General features: G+C 38.8%; 1 protein-coding gene across 1 annotated transcript in view; it reads right to left on the bottom strand.

Annotated features, from left to right (window-relative positions):
* Positions 1–21,279, bottom strand: part of KCNJ4 (potassium inwardly rectifying channel subfamily J member 4) — a 381,983-nt gene extending 360,704 nt beyond the window's left edge. Inside the window, exon 1 of the mRNA XM_077452360.1 lies at positions 20,783–21,279. The gene's annotated coding sequence lies outside the window, so the exon portion shown is untranslated. The remainder of the gene's footprint in view (positions 1–20,782) is intronic.
* Between the last annotated feature and the right edge of the window lie 1,279 nt (positions 21,280–22,558).

Below are 22,558 nucleotides of genomic sequence, written 5' to 3'. Positions count from 1 at the left end.
AGGTAGTGTAGAGGGCTGGAGGGAACAATAACGCTTAACAAGGAAAAAAATAGTGCCCAGTGGGAAGTGGGGGAACAATGGTACCCAAAACTGAAAGGAGACAGTGCTCAGCAGAGAGGGGGAGGAAACAATAATGTCCAATGGGGGTAGAGGAGAATAATAATGCCCAGCAAGGGGCTTGGGGAGAACAATAGAGTCCAGTGGAAAGTAGGGGGATAAGGAATGAAAATTTAGATATCGGCGTCAGTAGAAAACACTTGGGTGTTTCCCCTGTGTGCTCTGTCTGCTTGTAGTCTAACTGAATTCTAACCAAAAGCCATCCTAGTCATCAAGTGTACTTGAATCAGCACATGCCAATGTATAAATGCAGGCCTGCCTTGTAGTACTGAGGTTCTAAATTAAATTTCCACCAAGGTGTCTGCAGGTAGTGTAGATGTACTTAGAACATTTGCATGAGCATCTTCCAGGTGCTCCAGTGTCGTGGTGCATTACTGATCAAATCCTCCTTAGTATGTGCTTGTATGACAATAGAATATAAGCCACTATGTGTGTTTACTTGCATTGTAAAAGGCTTCATAATGTATTGATGCTACACAGACACAAGAAAATTAAATTAGACAATGCTAATTAAAGGTCAGTTGTCATAAGGAAAATACAGTATGTAGACTGTCATTACTGACTTCTACTTCTAGACATATCAGGTGCCTGGCTGCCATGGTGATCCTTTGGTTCCAGTACTTTCTGAGTCACTGACCTGGCTTTAATCTGTTGGATGCATGTCCCAAGTATGTGATATAAGAGGCATACAAGCAGAAATTAGCATATTTAGAAGCAGATGGGCAATGGGAGCCCGCATACTTATTTGATGCATATTAAAAAAATTAAAATAAACCCACCCTCCAGCTACAAGTAGTTTATTTTTTACACATCAGGCTCTTTACTGAAATTTATGTTTTTTTTTGTCCAAGTTTAATTATTTCTTTTTAGATTTACAGGTTAATACACTGATATGTTATTATTGTTTGGAATCTCTGTAACAGGATGTTTCACTGCAACTTCTGAAATAAATTGTGATATGCAAATTAAACTGAACATAAACAGTTAATTGATCCAAATAAGAGTTTCACAAATTAACTATTTCTAATTGGGGCAAGCAGACTGACACATGATATAGTGAAAATAAAAAAGGTCAACCAAGCTAGTCTCATATATATATATATATATATATATATATATATATATATATATATATATATATATATAAATGAATGAACATCCAAACTTCAAACAAAGATTTATAAAGTGCTTAACAATTCAATACTGCATTATAAAGTGCAAAAGCCATGAATTGTTATCCACACTCAATAATTACCTAATCAACAAAGTCTCATATGGTTAAAAACTGACTTTGTAGGTGCTGTGTAACATGTATGCTTTAATTTGCTTGATCCACTCTGTTAATATGGTGCCCCACATGAAATTGCACTTACCAGAATCTGTAAGCCAACTATCCCTAGTTTGGTCAAACTCGCTTGTGGGGCACTATAAAAAGTGAGTGTAACATTTACCTTCTTTTTAAATAAATTTGTCATGATGGTTTTACACTATAGGCTTCTTTTTATCATTTCCCTATGGAAATGAGTGGTAAAAAAAGTGGTACCATTGGATCTCTATCATCAGATAAACTTAGCGCAATAAACAACCTATTTAAAGGTGACATGCCCCACAAGTGAGTTAGACCAAATTAGAGATAGTTGGCCAACAGATTCTGGTGAGTGGAATATCGTGTGGGGCACCATATTCACAGAGTGTATCAAGCATATTAAAGTATATACTGTATGTCCAAGAGCACCTGCAAAATGTTTTTTTTTAACCCTTATGGGACTTGATGATTGTGTATATATATATATGTGTGTGTGTGTGTGTGTGTATATGAACTTCCAAACTTCAAACAAGAATTATAAAGTGCTTAACAATTCAATAATACCACATTATAAAGTGCAAAAGCCATAAATTGTTATCCACACTGAATAACTGTTATATATGACTAGCGCGGTTGACCTTTTTTATTTTCACTACTGAGTTGTATTTGCCCTGATACACTTTACAACTGCAGCAGTCAAATTATCTTCACCTGTTTAGACCCATGGTGAAAAAGCGGAGCTAATTGTTAGTATGTAAAAAAGTACTTAAATGACTATACAAGCCATAGTAAGTAATTTATTAAATCCTTGTGTCCTGCAACACAACACATACACTTCTGGCACCGAAGAGGATATAAAATAAGTCTATCAACATTTGATTTTCAAGAGGATTATGACGCCACAGAGCATCTGTTGAAGAAACTAGTCTTTCTCCCACATGTGCAAGAATAATTGAACTTCATCCTACAAGCTATAAATAGCCTGTACATGAGTTGCTGTTGTGTGTTTTTTTTTTTACCCAGTAGATAAACCACACTGTTTCCGCATTATCTTACACAGATTTAACAATACACTGCTATGAATAATACATGGTGACAGCAACTTGTGTATAAACTTGTTGCTGTACAGTGACAAACACTGCTGCCCCATTTTTTCCCAGAAATGTTATGGAAATGATGCAGTTCTGACATTTATTACAACAAAAATCTACAAAAAAGCATTCATGAAAATCTCTGCAGCTGATTGTAAGAAATGTTCCCTTAGAGAAATATGTAGGCTGCAAAAGTTGACTTCTCCTTTGGAAAACGCATGCTCTGACGGTCATGCTAGTCCATTGGCTTCAATACCTAGTCACTCTTCTGAAATAAGGATGCAAATATAGCATTTTGGCTTTGCTAGCTTCAAATATTTTCCAATTCTGGTGCTCGGTAATTACTGAAACTAGAGACAGCTAGACAACTAACATTTTAAGACGATGGTCAGCAATGGCAGCTTGCATACTCTATAAATTACAGATTTATCCCTTTAAAGTACGACTTCAAAGTCACTAAAGTCTGAGCCAATGAGACTTCTGGAAATGGAGGGTATAGTGGATTTTAAAGTACTGTAGTGGGTATGATGATTGAGAATATTTTTGTGCCCTTTTGTGAATAGCCGAGGCAAACTAGAAACCCCAGATATGTGATATGTGTTAGGGCAAACAGGCTTTTATAATAAAGCAGTGAGGGAAACATTGTAGCTCATATTGCAGGGTAATCTGGGGCAATCTGTAAAAATCTATAAAAACTTTACAGTGGAAATAGTAACAACTCTAGGTGTGCTGACAGTATATGGTAGGTTCATTAGAACCTAATCAATGTATGTGATTTCAGTCTCCATGATGCCCACGATGTCTATGAGCTCCATGATGTTGTCATGGAGGATTGGCAGAGGACTCCAGTGTCAACTTGTGGAGCTCTGGAGAACTCTATGCCCAAGAGGGTTAAGGTAGTGCTGGGAAATAATAGTGGCCACACAAAATATTGACACTTTGAGCCCAATTTGGACATTTTCACTTAGGGGTGTACTCACTTTTGTTGCCAGCAGTTTAGACATTAATGGTTGTGTGTTGAGTTATTTTGAGGGGACATCAAATTTACCCTGTTTATAAAAGCTGTGCACTTACTACTTTACATTGTAGCCAAGTGTCATTTCTTCAGTGTTGTCACATGAAAATATACAATAAAATATTTCCAAAATGGGAGATACTGTATAATATATATATATATATATATATATATATATATATATATATATATATATATATATATATATATATATATATGTGTGTGTGTTTATATATATATATATATATATATATGACCTCCGGGTTTGGCATGTTGACACAGCAGCTGCCACGTGGTGGGAATTGTTCATGTGTGTTTGCATGTCAATACTCAGTATTCTTCAAACATAAGTGTCTCTCTGCCATCTGACCATTACCATGCTTCTCTGTCTTTGACTGTGAAGTGTCAGGCTGGGACTGTCAGTGCTGATGGAAAATTAACAGCGTCAGCATATTGATCCCATCCATGTTGTGTTGTTATAGCCTCAAGACAAACACAAACATCAACAGAGGCAAAGGCTAAAGGAAAGGGGAGAGGAAAGTGGGAAGCTAAAATTTCAGAAATAAATGGTGAAAGCTGGACTGATTTCTCAATACTGAAGTAAAAAGAAGTGGAGGTCTTGCCTAAAATACACAACTATGGATAAGCTTTCATTTCTAACCTGCACAAAAACAAAGCCATGTGGGTTCTAATTGGTCAGTATGAGTAATACCGTTTTTATTCATCATTTTTGATAAACTGAGAGTATGAATGTATAATAACAGCTCCCAACATCTCAAGAGAGGAGGTATAAACTCAGTCAGGATGTAGGATTAATTCTTCATACCCCAGAGACATTGTTACATAATGAGATGGATGAGCCAATACTTATATGAAACACTGCATTCATCACTTGAAAGCATAATAAAGGTATTACTCTATATCTAAACATAGAGAATTAAAAAAATGTAAAAAATATTCACTTGATTCTGATAGTGCAGTTTATATGTTCACCCAAAAAGATCCACATTTTTATTGTGCATATTTAACAGTTTTGCAAAAAAATCTCTGTTCATTCATCCCTTTCACTTATTAATAACTGTATCTCCCTCAGTTTTTTGCTTTTGTCCCCATGTTACATAATTGCAAAAACCATAATCTTTGAATTGTCAGTCAGCAAGATTCATTTTCTGCTCATACAATGTCCAGTGGGATTTCTGGTGTAGCCGATTATAAAGCATTGCCCTGGTAATTATTATAACTTTGATAACAGACCAAAAATAATACGAAGCCAGCCTATCAATGTAATAATTGAAAATAAAACCAACATATACACTGCACAACATGTGAAGATCAAATTACATTCTGAAAACCAAATAAGAGATTGAAACAGAAAAACAAAACAAAAAAAAACTGTTTATGTTGAAAGAGCCATTTTGCACTTTTTTGTATTACATTATAACATTTTACTGTAATTCTGAAAACTGAATAAAATGACTAAAACAGAAAATCTAATTACATACAAGAAATAGTTTGTCTTAAAATAAAAAAAAAATATATAAAGACATATATAGCCTTTAAATGTTTTAATTGACAAGTTCATATAACTCTATCCTATTGATCGGTCTGGCATTGAACAAATATGCCAAAATTGTAGAAGTAAGAGTTCATCTACAGATTACAGAGACTCTTGTTGATCTACATAATGTCATATGATGAAGGATTTTAAAAATGTAAGTTAGTTTGACCTATGAAGAATACATGTTTGTAGCTGTAGATGATGATATTTGCGCGTAAAGCTGTTTCCCCTAAGCACTTTGTACCAGCAGCCACTTATAGGAAATCAATGTAACAATGCATATAGGATAGTGAAGCACTGTGACCATCAGGAACCTTCAGCCTGACCTCTAGAAGTATCCACTGAGTAAATGCTGTTTGCACAGTATATTGGAATTCTCTGTTTTTAACTTCCTACTGTATATATTACAGTATTTTATGGTTAACTGTGGATTGAAAGCTAAACTTCAGGCAGATACATAAAACATCAATTATTGCTTGTAAACCTTAAACATTATAAACCACTAAATGCATTTTAAATGCAATTCATACACTGAGACTGGAGGAGGGTGAAGCACTATAAGGACAAGCAGGCTCTACTTCAGTAAAAATCTGATTTGAAGTGGGGAGAACAATGTGAACAGAGGAATAAACAGTACGCTGCAGCGGCTTCATTGTCCAATCAGCAGGCAGAGTTGTGCCTTGACTTGTGTTTTTGATAAAACTGCTGTTGCAGTAAAGGTCAAAATTCTGTGCAGTCTGGAAGGGGTATCTGGATCTCAAGTGTAATGAAAAAAAATTATAACTCCTCTGGCAAGTAATACAAATCCCATTTATGTGTTTCAACTCCTCTACAGTATGTCTATTATTTGGCTGCTAGCAAAAGACTTCATTTACATGAATTTGTGCCTAATAACTTATTATATATTTTTTACAAAACAATAATACAAGGAGATTTCACTCTGTATAGTGGAAGCATACCCTAAACTTTAGTGATTTGGTTTATTCTAAATAGCTAATAGGAGTGTATCTTCTCAATTTTCTATGCTGCCCAACCCCTATATACTGAATTCATTCCCCTTTTGCAAAAAAAAAAGAATAAAAAAAAATGTATATATATATATTTTTTTTTTTTATTCTTTTTTTTTTTTTGCAAAAGGGGAATGAATTCAGTTCATCCATGTACTGTAAAAGCTTGCTCCTTTCTCATCGACTGCATTGCTTTTTAATGCAGGAATGGTACAGTCAGAAATCGACAATGTTTAGACTTTTGTTCATTTATCCCATAGGCAAAATAGTAATTGACATACTTCAGGTGCTTTAAAGGCACACAGGCAATTTGTCTGGGTTTGTCTGTCAGTCTTTCACATGGATCCATACTGAACCATATTTATGTCTATGGGCGGATGTAAACACAAGTATGTCTGTTTACATCTAAGTCAGTTTATGTTTGCAGAAAAAATATGAAAAAGACCTGTGTCCTTTATTTTGTTGGCATAAACAGGTGCTGTTAATGTCCATTTTTAGGCATGGAATATATATTTTTTTGTTTATACATTTGTCACCTATGGTTAGTTTCTTCAACAAAAAAAAAGGAAATATAAAAAAAAAAGATGCAAAAACAGATGTAAACTGAACTGAATTTGTAAACTTATGTAACCTGAATCTATAATCATCATTTTTTTTCTTAGAAATAAGTGTGACTGAACTGGTGGGGGGACCCTTAATGTTTTGATTATTTGCCGATATTTATTGTTGCAAACATAGGTAAACTTAAAAGAAAACCCAAGCTAAAAAAATCAACTTTCCTTCACATGTACCATCTCCTCATCCTTTTAAATATTTGTACATTACAAAGTGGTTGGCTATTCTATGTATGTGGAGCCTTTGGAAAACAAAAGACCTGTCTATTGTTTAGGTTAGACAAAGTAATCAGGTCACATAGTCAGAAAAAAAAGAAAAAAAAGACATGTTGTCATACAGCCATCTGGCTGAGAAGCATTTTCTCGTGGAGATTCAAGCCATAAAAAATACATTTTGGGAGAATATAAAAAAAAAGATGCAAAAACAGATGTAAACTGAACTGAATTTGTAAACTTATGTAACCTGAATCTATAATCATCATTTTTTTTCTTAGAAATAAGTGTGACTGAACTGGTGGGGGGACCCTTAATGTTTTGATTATTTGCAGATATTTATTGTTGCAAACATAGGCAAACTTAAAAGAAAACCCAAGCTAAAAAAATCAACTTTCCTTCACATGTACCATCTCCTCATCCTTTTAAATATTTGTACATTACAAAGTGGTTGGCTATTCTATGTATGTGGAGCCTTTGGAAAACAAAAGACCTGTCTATTGTTTAGGTTAGACAAAGTAATCAGGTCACATAGTCAGAAAAAAAAGAAAAAAAAGGCATGTTGTCATACAGCCATCTAGCTGAGAAGCATTTTCTCGTGGAGATTCAAGCCATAAAAGACACATTTTGGGAGAATTCCCTAAGACTTCTTTCACACTGAGGCAATTTTCAGGCATTTTAGCTCTAGAAATAGCCTCTGAATAATGCCTGAAAACCCTCCATTCGCTTGCGGGGTGTTAGGAAAAGTCCTGCAAGGAGCATCTTTGGGACAGTTTGGGAGCGCTGTATACAGCACTTCCAAAACGCCCTGCCTATTGAAATGAATGGACAGCGCTTCCTAAGCCCCTGAAAAGCGCTGCACAAGTACTGCAACACAGGTGCTTTAAACCCCTTCTTCTGCTGCTAGCGGGGGTTGAAAAAAGCGCCACTTGAACAGCACTAAAGGGGAGCTAATGTGGCCGCAGCTCAGTGTGAAATGGGTCTAAGGGCATATGCTGAATTCTACATTATGTGATAAATTTTAAAAAGATTTTTTCAAAAAATTGCTAAAAAAACACAAAATGCAGCGCCTTTGACAAAGCGTATGCACGTAAAACATGTAAGTCACGGCAAAAGAACAGAGGAGGCTTACACAACTGACTTCAGGACACCTTTCCCTTTCATCTCCAGCACAGCGGTGACATCAAAGAAGAATATTGACCCTGCTCAGCTTGGTTGTTCCCTCTAGGGCCCTTTACATCACACAGGTTTCCTTTCTATCCATCCTGCTGACCAGCATCCAGCTGTGGCATCCACCTAGAGCTGGCAGTATGCTCCCCCTCCGGGAACTGAATTTTCTCTCCTCCATTTCCTTAGATGGTGTTCAAAGCATCTCCAGGTAATATTTTAAACTTTGACAGTTCAACCATTGTTTAACTTTATGGAGTAAATAGAACTGTTTTTGCATACAGTACTACGTTGGAATTTATTTGATCATTCTTTCAGAGCGCTGCATTTTGTGTTTTTTTCTTTGACTGTCGCATCACTTTCCATGCTGTGCTGGCTGCACTGGGTTTGATTCACTTATCTGATTACTCCTCATCAGAGCACTTTACTTGGCCCCTAGACCCGCAGTGCTCCAGTTGTTGTGTTTTTTTGTTCTAAAAATTGCTGCATTTATTTGTGTGGCTTGCACACTTCCCTGGCCATCTAGAGGAATACAGCACCAGCCTTAGATATGCATGGATTGATTAGCGTGTATGCACAACAGGAGCTAAATACACCTGACATTTTTTTGCAAGGGCTGTATAGCTGCAGGCATCTTCCTGGTATAACCACAACGCTGGTTGGGAAGTGGTTACCATTATCATTAAAGTGCATCCCTCACTGTTGTGCTGGATATCAATGATTTTACTTCTGTGCTTTTCTTTTGATTAAATGTGATATTTTTAATTAATCTATTGTATTTATGTTGAGTTCTATTGAGCGCTGATTTTAAAATCCTATCTATGCGAACCTCTCTCCAGAAGTTTTCTCAGCTGTACTGGATATCAATTGGAATCACTAGTTTTTTTATCTGACTTTGATAAGTTGTTTTTAATAAGACCCATAAAAATTCTTAGCGCTTGAGTTTTTTGTTGTTGATTAATGCACTTCTGTTTTAGGCTTCATTTAAACGGGGCAAACAGCCAAACACCCGCGGAGGACCATGTTAACCTGCACAAGTGTTCTGTGGATCCCCATGCAGGCAGTCCCATAGCTGACAATTGGGTTGCAGCAGCAGCTGCATGGATACAGCAATTGCTCCCAACATGACATCCATATGGGTGCAGGTTCACAAGTCACAACCCTGAATGCATTCAAGATGCATTCTGGGTCGTGCACTTGCACGGATGTCACATTGGGAGCAGTGGCTGTCCACACAGGCCCTCCATGGGCGCAGAGTTATGTACATTCTGTGTAAATGAGGCCTAAGACAGGAAAGGAAGTGTCAAAATGAAAAACTTTCAGCATTCTAGCAACAATCAGAAGAATAGCATCATCCCACATGGCTGTTCCAATCAGTTTTTCAGGCAGGTTTGAACAGAAGCACAATGTTAGTCTAGGGGAGTAGGATGTAAGCAGACCTATGTCAGTTTTCCCTTGATTACCTTCATATTGGTCCCCCACAAAAAAAGACAGAAAATGTTTCAATTTTTTCCATTCTTTCAGACCTAAATGTGATGTTTAGGTCCAAGGTAAAATAATGGAAATAGATATCGGTTTAGCTCTGCCTGCCAATAGACTGGTTCATTCATTCTCCCAGTTTTTTCCTCTGTTTTTAGGAGTTTTTAGATGGAGGGAGAACCTGAACAAAATAACATCCATTCCATTCTGCTCCGATTCAGCAGGGGATCTCTCCATGGATTCCCTGCTGATTTGAATGAATGTTGTTTGTGTAAAATTATCCATACTAGATAATATGTTTTTTTAAGCACTTGGGATTAGATACACTTTAGAAGAAATGATGACAACAGAAAGAACACTTTTCATTAAACCTGGCTTGAAAGCATAGGTTCACAATGTCAATTTGAGGCAAAACATCAGGTTTGACTATTCAAGGTAAAGCAAAAATTTTGCTTTAAAGAGGTTGTAAACCCTTATGCCGCGTACGCACAACTAGACTTTTGACTAGGTCCGACGGTTTTCCCGACGGACTTTCGGCGAACTTCCTGAAACGAACGGACGTGGCCACACACAATCACACCAAAGTCCGACGGATTCAACTGTGATGACGTACGACTGGACTAGAATAAGGAAGTTCATATCCAGTAGCCAATAGCTGCCCTAGCGTCGGTTTTCGTCCATTGGACTAGCATACAGACAAACTGATTTTTCGACCGGACTCGAGTCAGTCGGAAAGATTTGAAACATTTGTTTTATTTCTAGGTCCGTCTGACTTTTGGGAAAAAAAAGTCAGCTGGAGCCCATACACGATCGTAATATCTGACGGATTCATTCCTTTGGACCTAGTCCGTCGAAAAGTCTGGTTGTGTGATACATATACCCAGTGAAGTGAATGGCCTCAGTTGATACACAGAGATGAAACAAATACTTCTACATAGGTTGTACCTGTTTATTTGCTGTCTTCTCCTCTTTCCAACCATTCAAGTCCAGAATCTTTAAAGCTTGTCTGAGTTGTCAGAAAAAAGGGGAAATTGCACACTGCAGGGCTCAGTGAGAAGAGACAACTGATTGGAGGGCAGGGACACACCCCCCCCCCCCTTCACACAACACGCAGGAATAGAGCTAAAACTGCTGTCAGTCAGAAGGAGATGCCTCCTCTGTCACCTTTTTTCTCTTGGTGTCAGGAAAACTTGTCAGAAGTAATTCATTCACTTATAGCAGAGGAATGGAGCAGCAGACAGAAATTACAGCAGTCTTAACTGAGACAAATAAACACTTTAGAGGGATATTCTTTGTTTACATTTCATGCTTGAGGATTACAACCTCTTTAAGGTCCCACTCCAGGATCAATGTCACCTATCGCCCACCCCTCACGCCTTCTCCACTTTATATGATCGCTGGAACAAAAAAACCTCTATTTCCCGTTTTTACTTACCTTAGAGTGATAATAAATGTTTTTTTTCCCCTCAAAATAACAAACTTGTTATAAAATGCACAGAGCAGCCCCAATCCTCTTCTTGGGTCCCCCCGCTATTGCTCCTGGCTACTCCCCCCCCCCAGTACACACCATAAAAAGCCCCTAGCTATGGTGGCACTCGTGCATTCTCGCTCTCAAGCAGAACCTGTATGTCCATAATCCCAGACCGGGGCTTTAACCCCAAGGGCCCTTCACACGCGCAGACTGTTCAGATTTGTTTTTTCAGCGGACCTGAACGGTCGCTCCATACATCTCTATGGAGCGACGGATCTCAGCGGTGACATGTCTGCTGACATCTGATCCACCCCGATCCAATCTGCTCCGCAAAATCCAGATGGATGGAAACCCTATTTTCGATCTATCTGGTGGATCGGATGAAAACGGACAGGTTGTTCGTAATCATCCGATCCCCTCATAGGCTCAGCAGGGATCAGCAGAGCGATCCCTGCTGAGCAAGCAGATGGCTGAATATGGATCCGCCCATGTGAAAGGGGCCTTAAACTGTCCTTATCATTTACTTAGCTTTCCTGTTCAGCCAGTAACTCATTGGCTACACAGGACTTTCTTTTTACTCCTAGTGGCTGAACACAGTGTCTGGGGAGTGAAAAAATTGTTAACATATGTGCCTGCGAAGGTAATCCTGTCATTTTGCCCTGCATGGATTTTTTCCTTAATAAATAATAACATTTCCCTAATATTTTATATTTTAGACCTCTGGTCCTGTTTTTTTTAAGTTCCCCCCCCAATAGTTTATGGGCCTTCACCTACTAGGGTGCCCTTGTCCCACATAGGGCTGGTATTCCATGTTGTCGGTGGTCCTTCTTTTGCATTTCTCCCCAGCACTTACCAGTGGTACCTGGGGTGTCATTATAACGGTGTAAGTAATTTGACATCTGATATCTGAAATATACAATCTATGTTCATGTTTATGCTTTCTTCATTTTATGTTAACGTTCAACAATTTTGCGATCACCAGTACAACTACTCCTGAGGAAGCTATCATCGTGAAATGAGTTGAGATCTTACAGCTAAAATAGTCCCATTGATATTGATGTTTGTTATATATGTATCAATGTTATTTTGCTGTATGATTGTAGGTAATGGACTAATAGCTGTATGTGTCTGAGATACCCCCAGTTGTTAGATGTTTATTTCTACTTTTATTGGAGAGATTAAAAAAAAAAAGTGGTTCTATGCATTAAGATAAAAAAACCTTGGCATATTCCCCCCTGACACAGGCTTGAAGGGCACTCTCTCTTTACACCTCTCTGGTTCAACTGCCTCATCGGAGAGGTTGCTCAGGGCCAGAATATTTGAATCTGGGCACAAGAACAGGAGGCTTCTAGCCAGTCTGGTGGCTGACCCCAAATTTCAAACAGTTATACCCACAATACATACTACTGCAGGGGGGGGGGGGGTCACTTAAAAACCCATCTGACATCCTTAATGAATTTGAATTTTTTTACGCCTCATTGTATAGATCTACCACCCCGCAGATATCCCCTGAACACTCCTCGTATCTCCACGAACTGACAAGTTTGACAGAAGAAGAGGACGTAGTCTCCCTAGAGACGGAGATCTTGGTGACCGAGATTGAAACGTAAATTCGCTCACTCCCTTCAACAAGACACCGGGCCCTGACGGGCTCCCAGGAGACTGGTTCAAAATGTACATAGCTGATTTAGCCCCATAATACTGATACAAAAGCCAGGAAAGGTTGCCTCATATTGTTCAGTATATTGACCCATATCCCTTCTTAATTATGATTTAAAGATACTAACAAAGGTGCTAGCCACCGGACTGATGGGGATTCTCCCGTTCTTAGTAAACGTGGACCAAACTGGCTTCATGCTAGGGAATTCGATGGATGTTAATATTCATAGGATGTTCACCCACTTACAAATTTCTCCTACAGAACAGAGTACCAGAGTCATGGTTGCCTTGGACCTGGAAAAGGCATTTGACTCTGTTGCCTGGCCCTACATGGAGGAGGTACTCAAGATATATTGTTTCAGTCCCACTTTTAGGAAATGAATTCAGCTCTTATACCAGAAACCGACAGCACAGATTAAAAACTTGGAGGGGTGTTATCCTCTTCATTCCCTGCGGAGCGATGTACCCGGGTGTCCTTTATCCCCCGTCCTCTTCTCCCTGATAGTTGAGCCTCTGGCGGTTTCACTATGGTCCTCGGACGCTGATAGGGTGCTACACAGTTAGTGGATCCGTCACTTCCACTACAATGGGCTGAGAGTATAAAATATCTTGGCATTCTTATTTCCCCCAGAGTACAAGACTTTTGTAGACTTAACCTTCTTCCTCTCCTACAAATTACTTTAAATAGGTTGAAAATGTGGGCTAACCTCTCCCTCGCATGATTGGAAGGATCAATTTAATTAAAATTAAATGAATTCCCTCTCTTCTGTACGTAGTGCGCCATTCTCCAATGTGGATACCCAAAGCACTTTTTAAGCAGCTAAATTCTCACATATCCAGTTTTCTGTTTGCGATTCTATTCTCCAAAGATCTTGGACCCAGGGGGGCCTGGTCTACCCTGATTTCTTCCTTTATTTTATTGCAGCGATTCTTACCCATGCTCACAACTAGCTCATATTGGATGCCACCAATGCAGCAGTTGCCTTGGAGGCTGCAGTTGTGGGGTAATTTGAAGCACTGCGTAATATTTTATTTCGAGGTAATGAAAACGGTGCTGAGAGCTTGGTACGGGGCAGCTGGCCTCCGGGTGACCGATCCTTAGGTGCATTCCCCAAATACTCCACTATGGATTAATCCTTCTCTACCTGAATTCTATTCCATCCCGGACCTGGTCATATGGGCATTGTGGGGTATTGGGTATTAACATCATATTTGTGAGAATGGTGCACTGCTGACATTTGACCAACTTAAATCTAGATTCGACTTACCTTATGTGTACTTCTTCCAGTTCCTGCAGCTCCGCCACAATAAGGCACAATTCGGGAGCTCTCCTACGTCAAGAGACACTAACGAACCATTATCCACAATTTACAAGGCTCTACAGCCTACTGTCCATCACGGTTTGGAGAGACTTCGTGACTTCTGGGTGTCAGAGTTGCCGAAGCTGGATGGGGAGGACTGGGAGGGTGTATGGGACTCCCCCTTTGGGCACCTGGTCTCTTCTAGAGATTGGTTGATCCAGTTTAAAATATTACACAAGTTTTATTATACTCCATACAGGCTTCACAAAATATACCCAGACAGTGTTGGCACTGTCGAGCTGACTGTGTGGGTTTCATACACATGATTTGGTCATGCAGCATTACTGGTCATTAATTATAACCTTCATTACTAAATTGACCACAATTCCTATACCCCAAAAGATAGAGATTTGCCTGCTTGGCTTGGTGGAGGATCTTGCCCCTTCGAGGGCAGTTCGTACACTACTAGGATTACTTCTCTTCTATGCCAGGAAACTCATTATACTCAAGTGGAAAGCTCCCACGTCTGCCCTTACCCTGAATGCATGGAAATCATTAGTCAGTCTTGCAGTACTCTTGATGACTGTCCCCCCCAGGGGTGCACTTTGACTGACCACATGCCTATAATCAACCACTTGTTGTAGACTTTTTCTTGAATGATGCCTGTCGTATATCACATATTTATGTAAATTGCTGAGCATTATACTTATCCTGTTAATTTTAGCAGCAAGCTACGGGGTTGTTTTGTTGTCTGTTCACTAGGTTAGGCTAGTAGTTAAGGTATGATATGCCTTGCCTAATGTTTTATACACCTTGAGCCGGTGGTATGCCCAGTGGCTCTGTTATGTAACTTTTCTTTTTCTGTGGGAACTCAACTCGAGGGAGGGGCCAGTAGTGCCGACGAGGGACCGAAAAAGAGGAGGATCTGGACAAAACCACTGTACGGAACAGGTAAATATGTTGGTTATGTTGGTTATTTTAAAAATAAAATGAGACTTTAGTATCACTTTAATCTTTTAACCTATGTATGTCGACTCCTGAGAAGGTGAAAGTCCCATATTTTGACATTTGTTGTTTTCCATTTAAGAAATAAAAATATATGATATTGCAGCTTACTAATCCTTAAATGTGGTGGCTGCATTTGTTTTATTTTTTTATTTTTTTTCCTTTATTTTTACCTGGTGATCTGGCCAGTAACATACTTCGTATCCTAGGGTGTCCCCACTCTAAATGGAGGAGTAACAGAGACACCTTTGGACAGCAGCATCGTCAATTTAGGGGGTGGGTAGTGTTAAATGCACTTGCAAATTTAGATGGACATGACTAACAAATAAAAGTAGAACTCTAGCTAGCATCATTTACAATTTAACCCCTCAGTATACTTACCACCTTCCATTGATGTGGCAGTTTACATCCCTCATCAGCTTCTCCTGGCTGACAGTTTATCACCTCTTGATGGCTGGGTGAGGTGTTACATTATTCTTTACATGTACACAGGACTCAATTATTCCAGGACAGCTGAAGTGTGCTGGGAATGTACACTGAGTTGCACATGTGCAGCTCAGTGTACATTGTATAACTGTAGATAAGACATAGAATGCCTCTTCTGAAATAAAAATCTGCCTGCTTGCAGTTTTACAAAAGTTATATTTATTTACACTTTAGTCAGTTACAGCACCAGTTTTCTTTTTCCTTTTGGGTAAAGGTTTTACATAAAGATACATAAATACATGAGTAAAGCTGACCATTGTAAGCATATCTGTCAGTGTTAACTGCCTCTTTTCCTGGACAACCTGATCTAGTGAAGGAAGTTCAAAAATAAAAGACTTACTGGCTGGATCACCAGGTTAAAATTAAGGAAACAAAATCTAAATAAAAACAAATGTAAGGATTGATAAACTGCAATATAATACTTTTTTTTATTTCGGGTTTGATTCTTCTTTAAGGTCTCATTCAGCTAAGTAACTGGCAAGTGCCTCCCAAAGGCCCTGTACTGGTGCACAGCTGACTGCAGTGGCAGTCGGTGGTAATTTAATTTTTTTGGGGGCGACAAACAGTACCACCCCCCGTCGGTCAGTCAGTCAGCGGGTGGGTCAGGTACACTTACCCCATCTATGAAGCGCTTCACCGGCGGCTTCACTTGCTTCACTTGCTCTCTTCCCCTGCTCTCCACGGGTATTGGCAGCTTCCATTTTCTCCCTCCTCCTCCGCGGCTAATTGGGACTCTTCTCTTTTTGGAAAAGGGGTCTCAGACCTGCTTCTGATTGGCTGGATTGAGGATCAGTGTTACAACAGCGAATATACATTCACTGTTGTAACACCAGGGTGGGCACATGGCGCAATGCTCTGCTCTCCGGGCCCACCCTATTTTAAAGCCTATGGCTCTAATTGGGTGCTTCAAAAATACCCCGCCACTGTAATTAAGGCACCCGGCGTCCTGAAAGGGACTGGATGCCTGAATTGGGGGTGGCCGCGGTGGCCATGGTTAGGTACATGCATAGCATGAATCTATCCATTATTCATATAGGGATTGGCATGGAAAGTAGGGGGCAGAGCCTGGGTTCTTTCCTTGGTGGGCCCACTCTAGACTGCATGTGAAAGGTGACCTTAACAGCTCAGGCTCCAATGGAGGCTCCTTTGTGTCCCACATCTTTTTAAACCTATCCTCAAAGTCATATTAATCCCTCAGCGTTTGTATCGTAACACTTTGGACACCATAAAATAAAATAAATTCACCCCAGTAAACTATTTGTTAAAATTTTTACCCCAGACCCTTGCATTTTACAACGTTTCAGTGCTGCTGACTCTTGCCCTCTCAGTGCTCAAAGTATATATTCAAAGTATATGTGAACCCTTACCCTATAAAACAACCCATTCAGTTAAAAAATTCCAAGCAAAACGTGTGTAAACTGTATATATAAAAACAAACAATATACGGTATATACTTTTAAAAAAGTGATCACATGATCTCTATTCTCAGCTGCATAAGGGGCTTGGAGAGGTGGGAGTGGAGAATCAGCAGTACACTAATCTTCTTATTGAATAGCTGTGCAGCGGGGGGTAGGTTTGATCATCAGAGGACAGGCAGGCTGTGCTCCCAGGACAGCCAGAACACTTATTATGCTGGGATGGATGTGCTCTCATGCCTATTGTGGTCAGTTTGAAATAGGAAGAGGGACTGGCAGGATCACCAATTATTTCAAAACAAAGGAAGAAATACAAAGAGAAAAATATACTTTTTTAAAACAAGGACATGGTACAACAGACACATATTGTAACCCCCACAATAGGGATACAACTTTTTTGCAGAAGGGAGTTTAACAAGACTCGTGGCCATTCATTAAAATGAGAAGAAAAGAGGTTTAACCTTAAACTATGTAGAGGGATATTTACTGTAAGAGTGGCAGGGATGTGGAATTCCCTTCCACAGGCGGTGGTGTCAGCGGGGGGGGCAGCGATAGCTTCAAGAAACGATTAGAAAAGCACCTGAATGACCGCAACATACAGGGATATATAATGTAATACTGACATATAATCACACACACAGGTTTGACTCGATGAACTTGTGTCTTTTTTCAAACTCACCTACTATGTATCTATATCAGGAATTGTGTAATGTATTCTTTAACAGTGGACAGTGCAGTCTTCAAGCAGTCTTGAGGGGAGAGGGAGGAGGAGAGAGGAGCAGGGGAGTGCCTTACCATTCTAGGCTATAGGGTTGTGTGTTTCTATTGATGCACACAGTGTAGGGAGAAACAACTCTAGTCTCTGCATGTAAGGGTGGCTGCATAGGATGCTGTAAGTGAAAGGAGTCATTCTGAAACAGTAAACCTGGGGTTGCGGTCATGGTACCAGCTGGAACATAGGCAAGGATTCAAAAATAAGAAGCTGCATACTCAGCAAGTTATAAAACAGCTGATCAAAGTGTTTAACTGAGAGCTGAATATCACTATTAACTCCTTGCCGACCAGCTGCCGTCATTATACGGTGGCAGGTTGGCTCATTCCAGTGAATCTCCGTACCTGTACACTGGCGCTTTTAAGAGCCATAGAGTCGGGGAACACATTGCGTGTGGCCGGCGACCACGATGTCTGCCAGCTATCCACGATCATGGGCACGAGAGCAAAAACAGGGATTTGAGTGTGTAGAGAACCAAATCGCTGTTATGACAGGGAAGGAGAGACAGATCGTGTGTTCCTAGTGATTAGGAACAGTGATCTGTCTCCTCTTCTAGTCAGTCCCACCCCCCCCCACAGTTAGAAACACACATGAGGGAACACATTTAACCCCTTGATCACCCCCTAATGTTAACCCCTTCCCTGCCAGTGACATTTACACAGTAATCAATTTTATTTTTATAGCACTGATTGCTATATAAATGTCAATGGTCCCAAAAAAGTTTCAAAAGCGTCTGATCTGCAATGTCTGCTGCAATGTCGCAGTCCTGCTAAAAATTGCAGATCGCTGCCATTACTAGTAAAAAAATAAGAAAAATGCCATAAAATTGCCATTAAAATGCCATAAATCTCTTTCCTATTTTGTAGATGCTATAACTTTTGCGCAAACCAATCAATATACACTTTTAGCCAATATATCTAGAAGAATACATATTGGCCTAAACTGATGAATAAATTAGTTTTTTAACATTTTTTTAGGGGATATTTATTATAGCAAAAAGTAAAAAATATTTTTTTTTTCATAATTGTCTCTCTTTTTTTGTTTATAGTGCAAAAAATAAAAGCCGCAGAGGTGATCAAATACCACCAAAAGAAAGCTCTATTTGTGGGGAAAAATGGATGTTAATTTTGTTTAGGTACAATGTCTCATGACCGTGCAATTGTAAGTTAAAAAGACACAGTGCCGTATGGCAGTGGCGGGGCTGACGTGGTTAATGAGTTTCTCTTATATTCCCGGTTTATCCAACTTTTGAATAGTTTAATGTTATATATGAGCAAATGTCAAATATTAAATAGAATTAATATTTACAATTCTCATTAGTTGTAACAATTCCAGACATTTCTTGTGTGGGAAGAATGGAAAAAATCTTTTTATTTATATTTCTGAGTCTCAATTCGCTAGGCAAGATGCACTTTCTGCGGAGAAGTGCTGCAGCATGATACAGTGAAGGAATTCTGAACTGTATTGATAGAGCTAAATATATCATAATTATAATATAAGGTCAGAGATCAAACAGGGTGTGGGGGGGGGGGGGGTTTACAGCAGACAAGAAAGGCAGAGTTAAGTGGCTCTTAAGAGCCATCAGATTCAGTGTTTCTATGGAAATATGTTAGAAACGGTTTTCAAATATGGATGCTAGAGACAGTGCTTGATTCCTCTAAACAGATCCCAGATCTGGCAGGTCTAGTAGGCAATGTCAGTCTAAATTATATTATTTTAATCTTCCAAAGAACATGAATACTTTACAACTGACATAAGGCAGAAAAGTAAAATTCTTAGAATACATAGAATACGTTATCAGTTATAACTTTAACAGAGATGAAAATTCTTTCTATTTGAAACTGAAGAATTATTTGTTCAAAGTTCAAATACAGTGTGCTAAGTACACTCTAGGAGCCATCTAAATTTCACTGTATACTACTAGCTGCACTTTGTAGTCTTTACTGTAATTCAATTATAAAATTATAATTTTTGATTAGTTTATAAGGGTTATGGCACTTGTACCTAGACACATCGCTCTAGTGAATAATCTAATAATTAGAAAAAAAAGATATAGATAGATAGATAGATAGATAGATAGATCATGTACATACATGTTGCACAATGACTTAGACAACCCATTATCTGATTATGATCTGATAAATTTGAACACTGTAGCAACAACATTCCAAGGGTTTGGAAGTCAGTTAAAACTAAAATATTCCCGAAAGCTAGTAAAAACAATTCCATTGACCAGTCATTCCGCTATAGAAAAAGTTATATTGTCACTGCATCTGTGTAATATATACATGGCATAACAGAATACAATCATATCACATCTCATATGTTCTCATTAAGAACAAAAAGACATCAGATGTTTTCTCACAAGTTATTATTATTATTAATATTATACCTATCTTTAACTATTCATTGTTATATTATGTAACACAATGTGCCAAACAAATAATCAGAGTACTACTAGTATTGTCAGAATATAACTATCACTTCACTACTGAAAGTATTAAGATAAGAACGGCACAGGAATAAATAGATTTTTTCCTATTATCAAATGTGTTATTTTTATATACCAACCTATTGTATGAGGGGTAAAAATAACTATGGTATGGTGATATAATTATTACCATGTTCATGCTCAGAGCATCTGCCTCACTATATCTCTGTATTATCTTTGCCCTACACGTTTCTTTGGGTTACCTGTAATGACACACCTGTGCTTCACATTATATCGAAAGAAAGAAAGAAAGAAAGAAAGAAAGAAAGAAAGAAAGAAAAAGAGAAAATCTGCACAAATGTTTGTGCGCTTATGTATTCTGCATATATATTTACACGTTTTAAAGTAGTTATCCAGAAATATTTGCCTAAAGCAAATTTATAAACAGCATTGTCACATAAAGGTAATGATCATTTGCTGCCACATTTCTCTATCTAATCAATCACTTGCTGTATCCTTACATCAAACTCATAATTACTTTCTAAATCCTTTTTTTTTATAAAGGAAATGTAAACAATTTCCCATGTAATCTACAAATGCATCCATTCCATGCTATTATATGATAAGAACAGAAGAAAACACATTGAGAACATGCAGTGATGGGTAGAATATTACCTTGGCTGGGAGTTTGCTGGAGCTGCACTCAGGTACCAGGCACAGTGACAGTTCAGACAGACAGTCCCTTCTTCTGACACTCTGGCTGTGACTTTGTGTCCCTGTAAAGTAACTTTACCTCTTCTATAGACTAGCAGTGATCGATTTCTCCTTCCATGTGCTACACATCTCATCTTCAGAGCTCAGACAAGTTTTCAGTTTGGTTTAATGTATATCACTTTGTAAAGACACCTGTGCAATCACTTTTTGTATTCTGATCCATGCATTCTACCACCCTCCTGTATACATATTACTAATGGTTGCTCTTATTCTCCCTCCCTAACTATAAGATCTTGAAGTTCTCCAGATAATTTTAAACCCTTTTTGAACCCTCTCTGCCACTTTCCTATAGCTCAGTGTGGTATCAGCCTGGATCTCTCTCTCATCTGCTGCATCTCTGCATCTCTCCCCCCTTCTCTTTCTCTCCTCCTAGCTGTTCGTTTGAGCAGTTGGTGGTTTTGCAGAGGAATCTGACAGCACAGGGCTGGATGATCTCTACATGTGATCACAGTCTGTATTCACACTGCATCCTGGTGAGAGAGTGGAGCTCTGGACTGCAAAGGTCATGAGCTGTCACTGCAATATCTGCTGGCTGGTGGAGCATCACTTACCTATAGAGCAGTGCTGAATGAACTTACCTGCATTTCAAATAGAAGTGTCTACTTTACCTGATGTAACTTGAAATGTGTTAGCAATATCAGATTTTCAGAAAGCCCAACTCAAGAAAAAGAAAAAATATAAATGCCCCTACCCCCTCAACACTGCAAGTGTTAAATGCTTGTTTAGTCTAGGGGCAGAGGATTACATGCATAGATTCAAATGTGTGCGGGTCAGGAAAACGTGCTTAATCAAACATGTCCCTGATCTGCAGGCAAAACGCTCGGATTCATTCTTTTTTGTTTGTTTATTAAAATATGTATAATACATAATATCATGATAATATACAAATGAGGATATATGTCACAAGTATACACTTATACCATAAAACAAACAACAATTTAAAAGCATACAGAGAATCTCCAGAGCATACTAATCTGTAAATTTACAGATATAGGTAAAGAGAAAGTCAAAAGTGTTCCCAATGGCACTGAGCATTTAACCTATAGTAACATAAACATGTATCAGTTCAAGGTACAAGTATATGTTGGTGGGTCTTCCATACATCCCATTTTAGAGAGAACAGGTGCATCTTATCCTGTAAGGTACTGTATATAGGATCCTTTCCATTAACATGACACCATCAACTCTATGCAAAATTGTAGATAAGGGAGCTGTTGGGAACTTCCAGTGTAGAGCAATGGCCCATACAGTTGACATACAAATAGTGTGAATTGCACTGATTAATTCTTAATGGCATCCCCACACATAAGAAATTACAGCACGTTTTCACTTGTATAAAACTGTATGGTTCAGTGTGGCGCATTAAAGGGTCAGAGACTTCTTTCCCTATGTTTCTCATGGGTACAAAATGCGAATGCATGTCCCGCACATAAGTGAACCTAACCTAAGGGGTAAATACTGACCTAAAGCCAATTAGCTGCAGTCGTAATCAGCGTATTCTGATAGCGTGGGTACCACTGTCAGAATACAATGTCCCATTATGGGGGCCGAGAGTTCTCCATCCACTTCCTTTGTGTGGATGGAGAAATTTGTATGTTTTTTTTCTTCTGTTAAACCTGCTAGCTGAACAAAAAAACTAAAGCTTATTGTTGGAGGGGGAAAGTCGTGGTTCAAATT

The sequence above is a fragment of the Lithobates pipiens genome, unplaced genomic scaffold (assembly GCF_037356315.1).
Source record: "Lithobates pipiens isolate NorthernLeopardFrog02 unplaced genomic scaffold, aLitPip1_a1.2 Scaffold_23, whole genome shotgun sequence".
NCBI classification, from domain to species: domain Eukaryota; kingdom Metazoa; phylum Chordata; class Amphibia; order Anura; family Ranidae; genus Lithobates; species Lithobates pipiens.
Note: the sequence above shows the minus strand (reverse complement) of the source record. Positions and strands in the feature narration are given on the sequence as shown.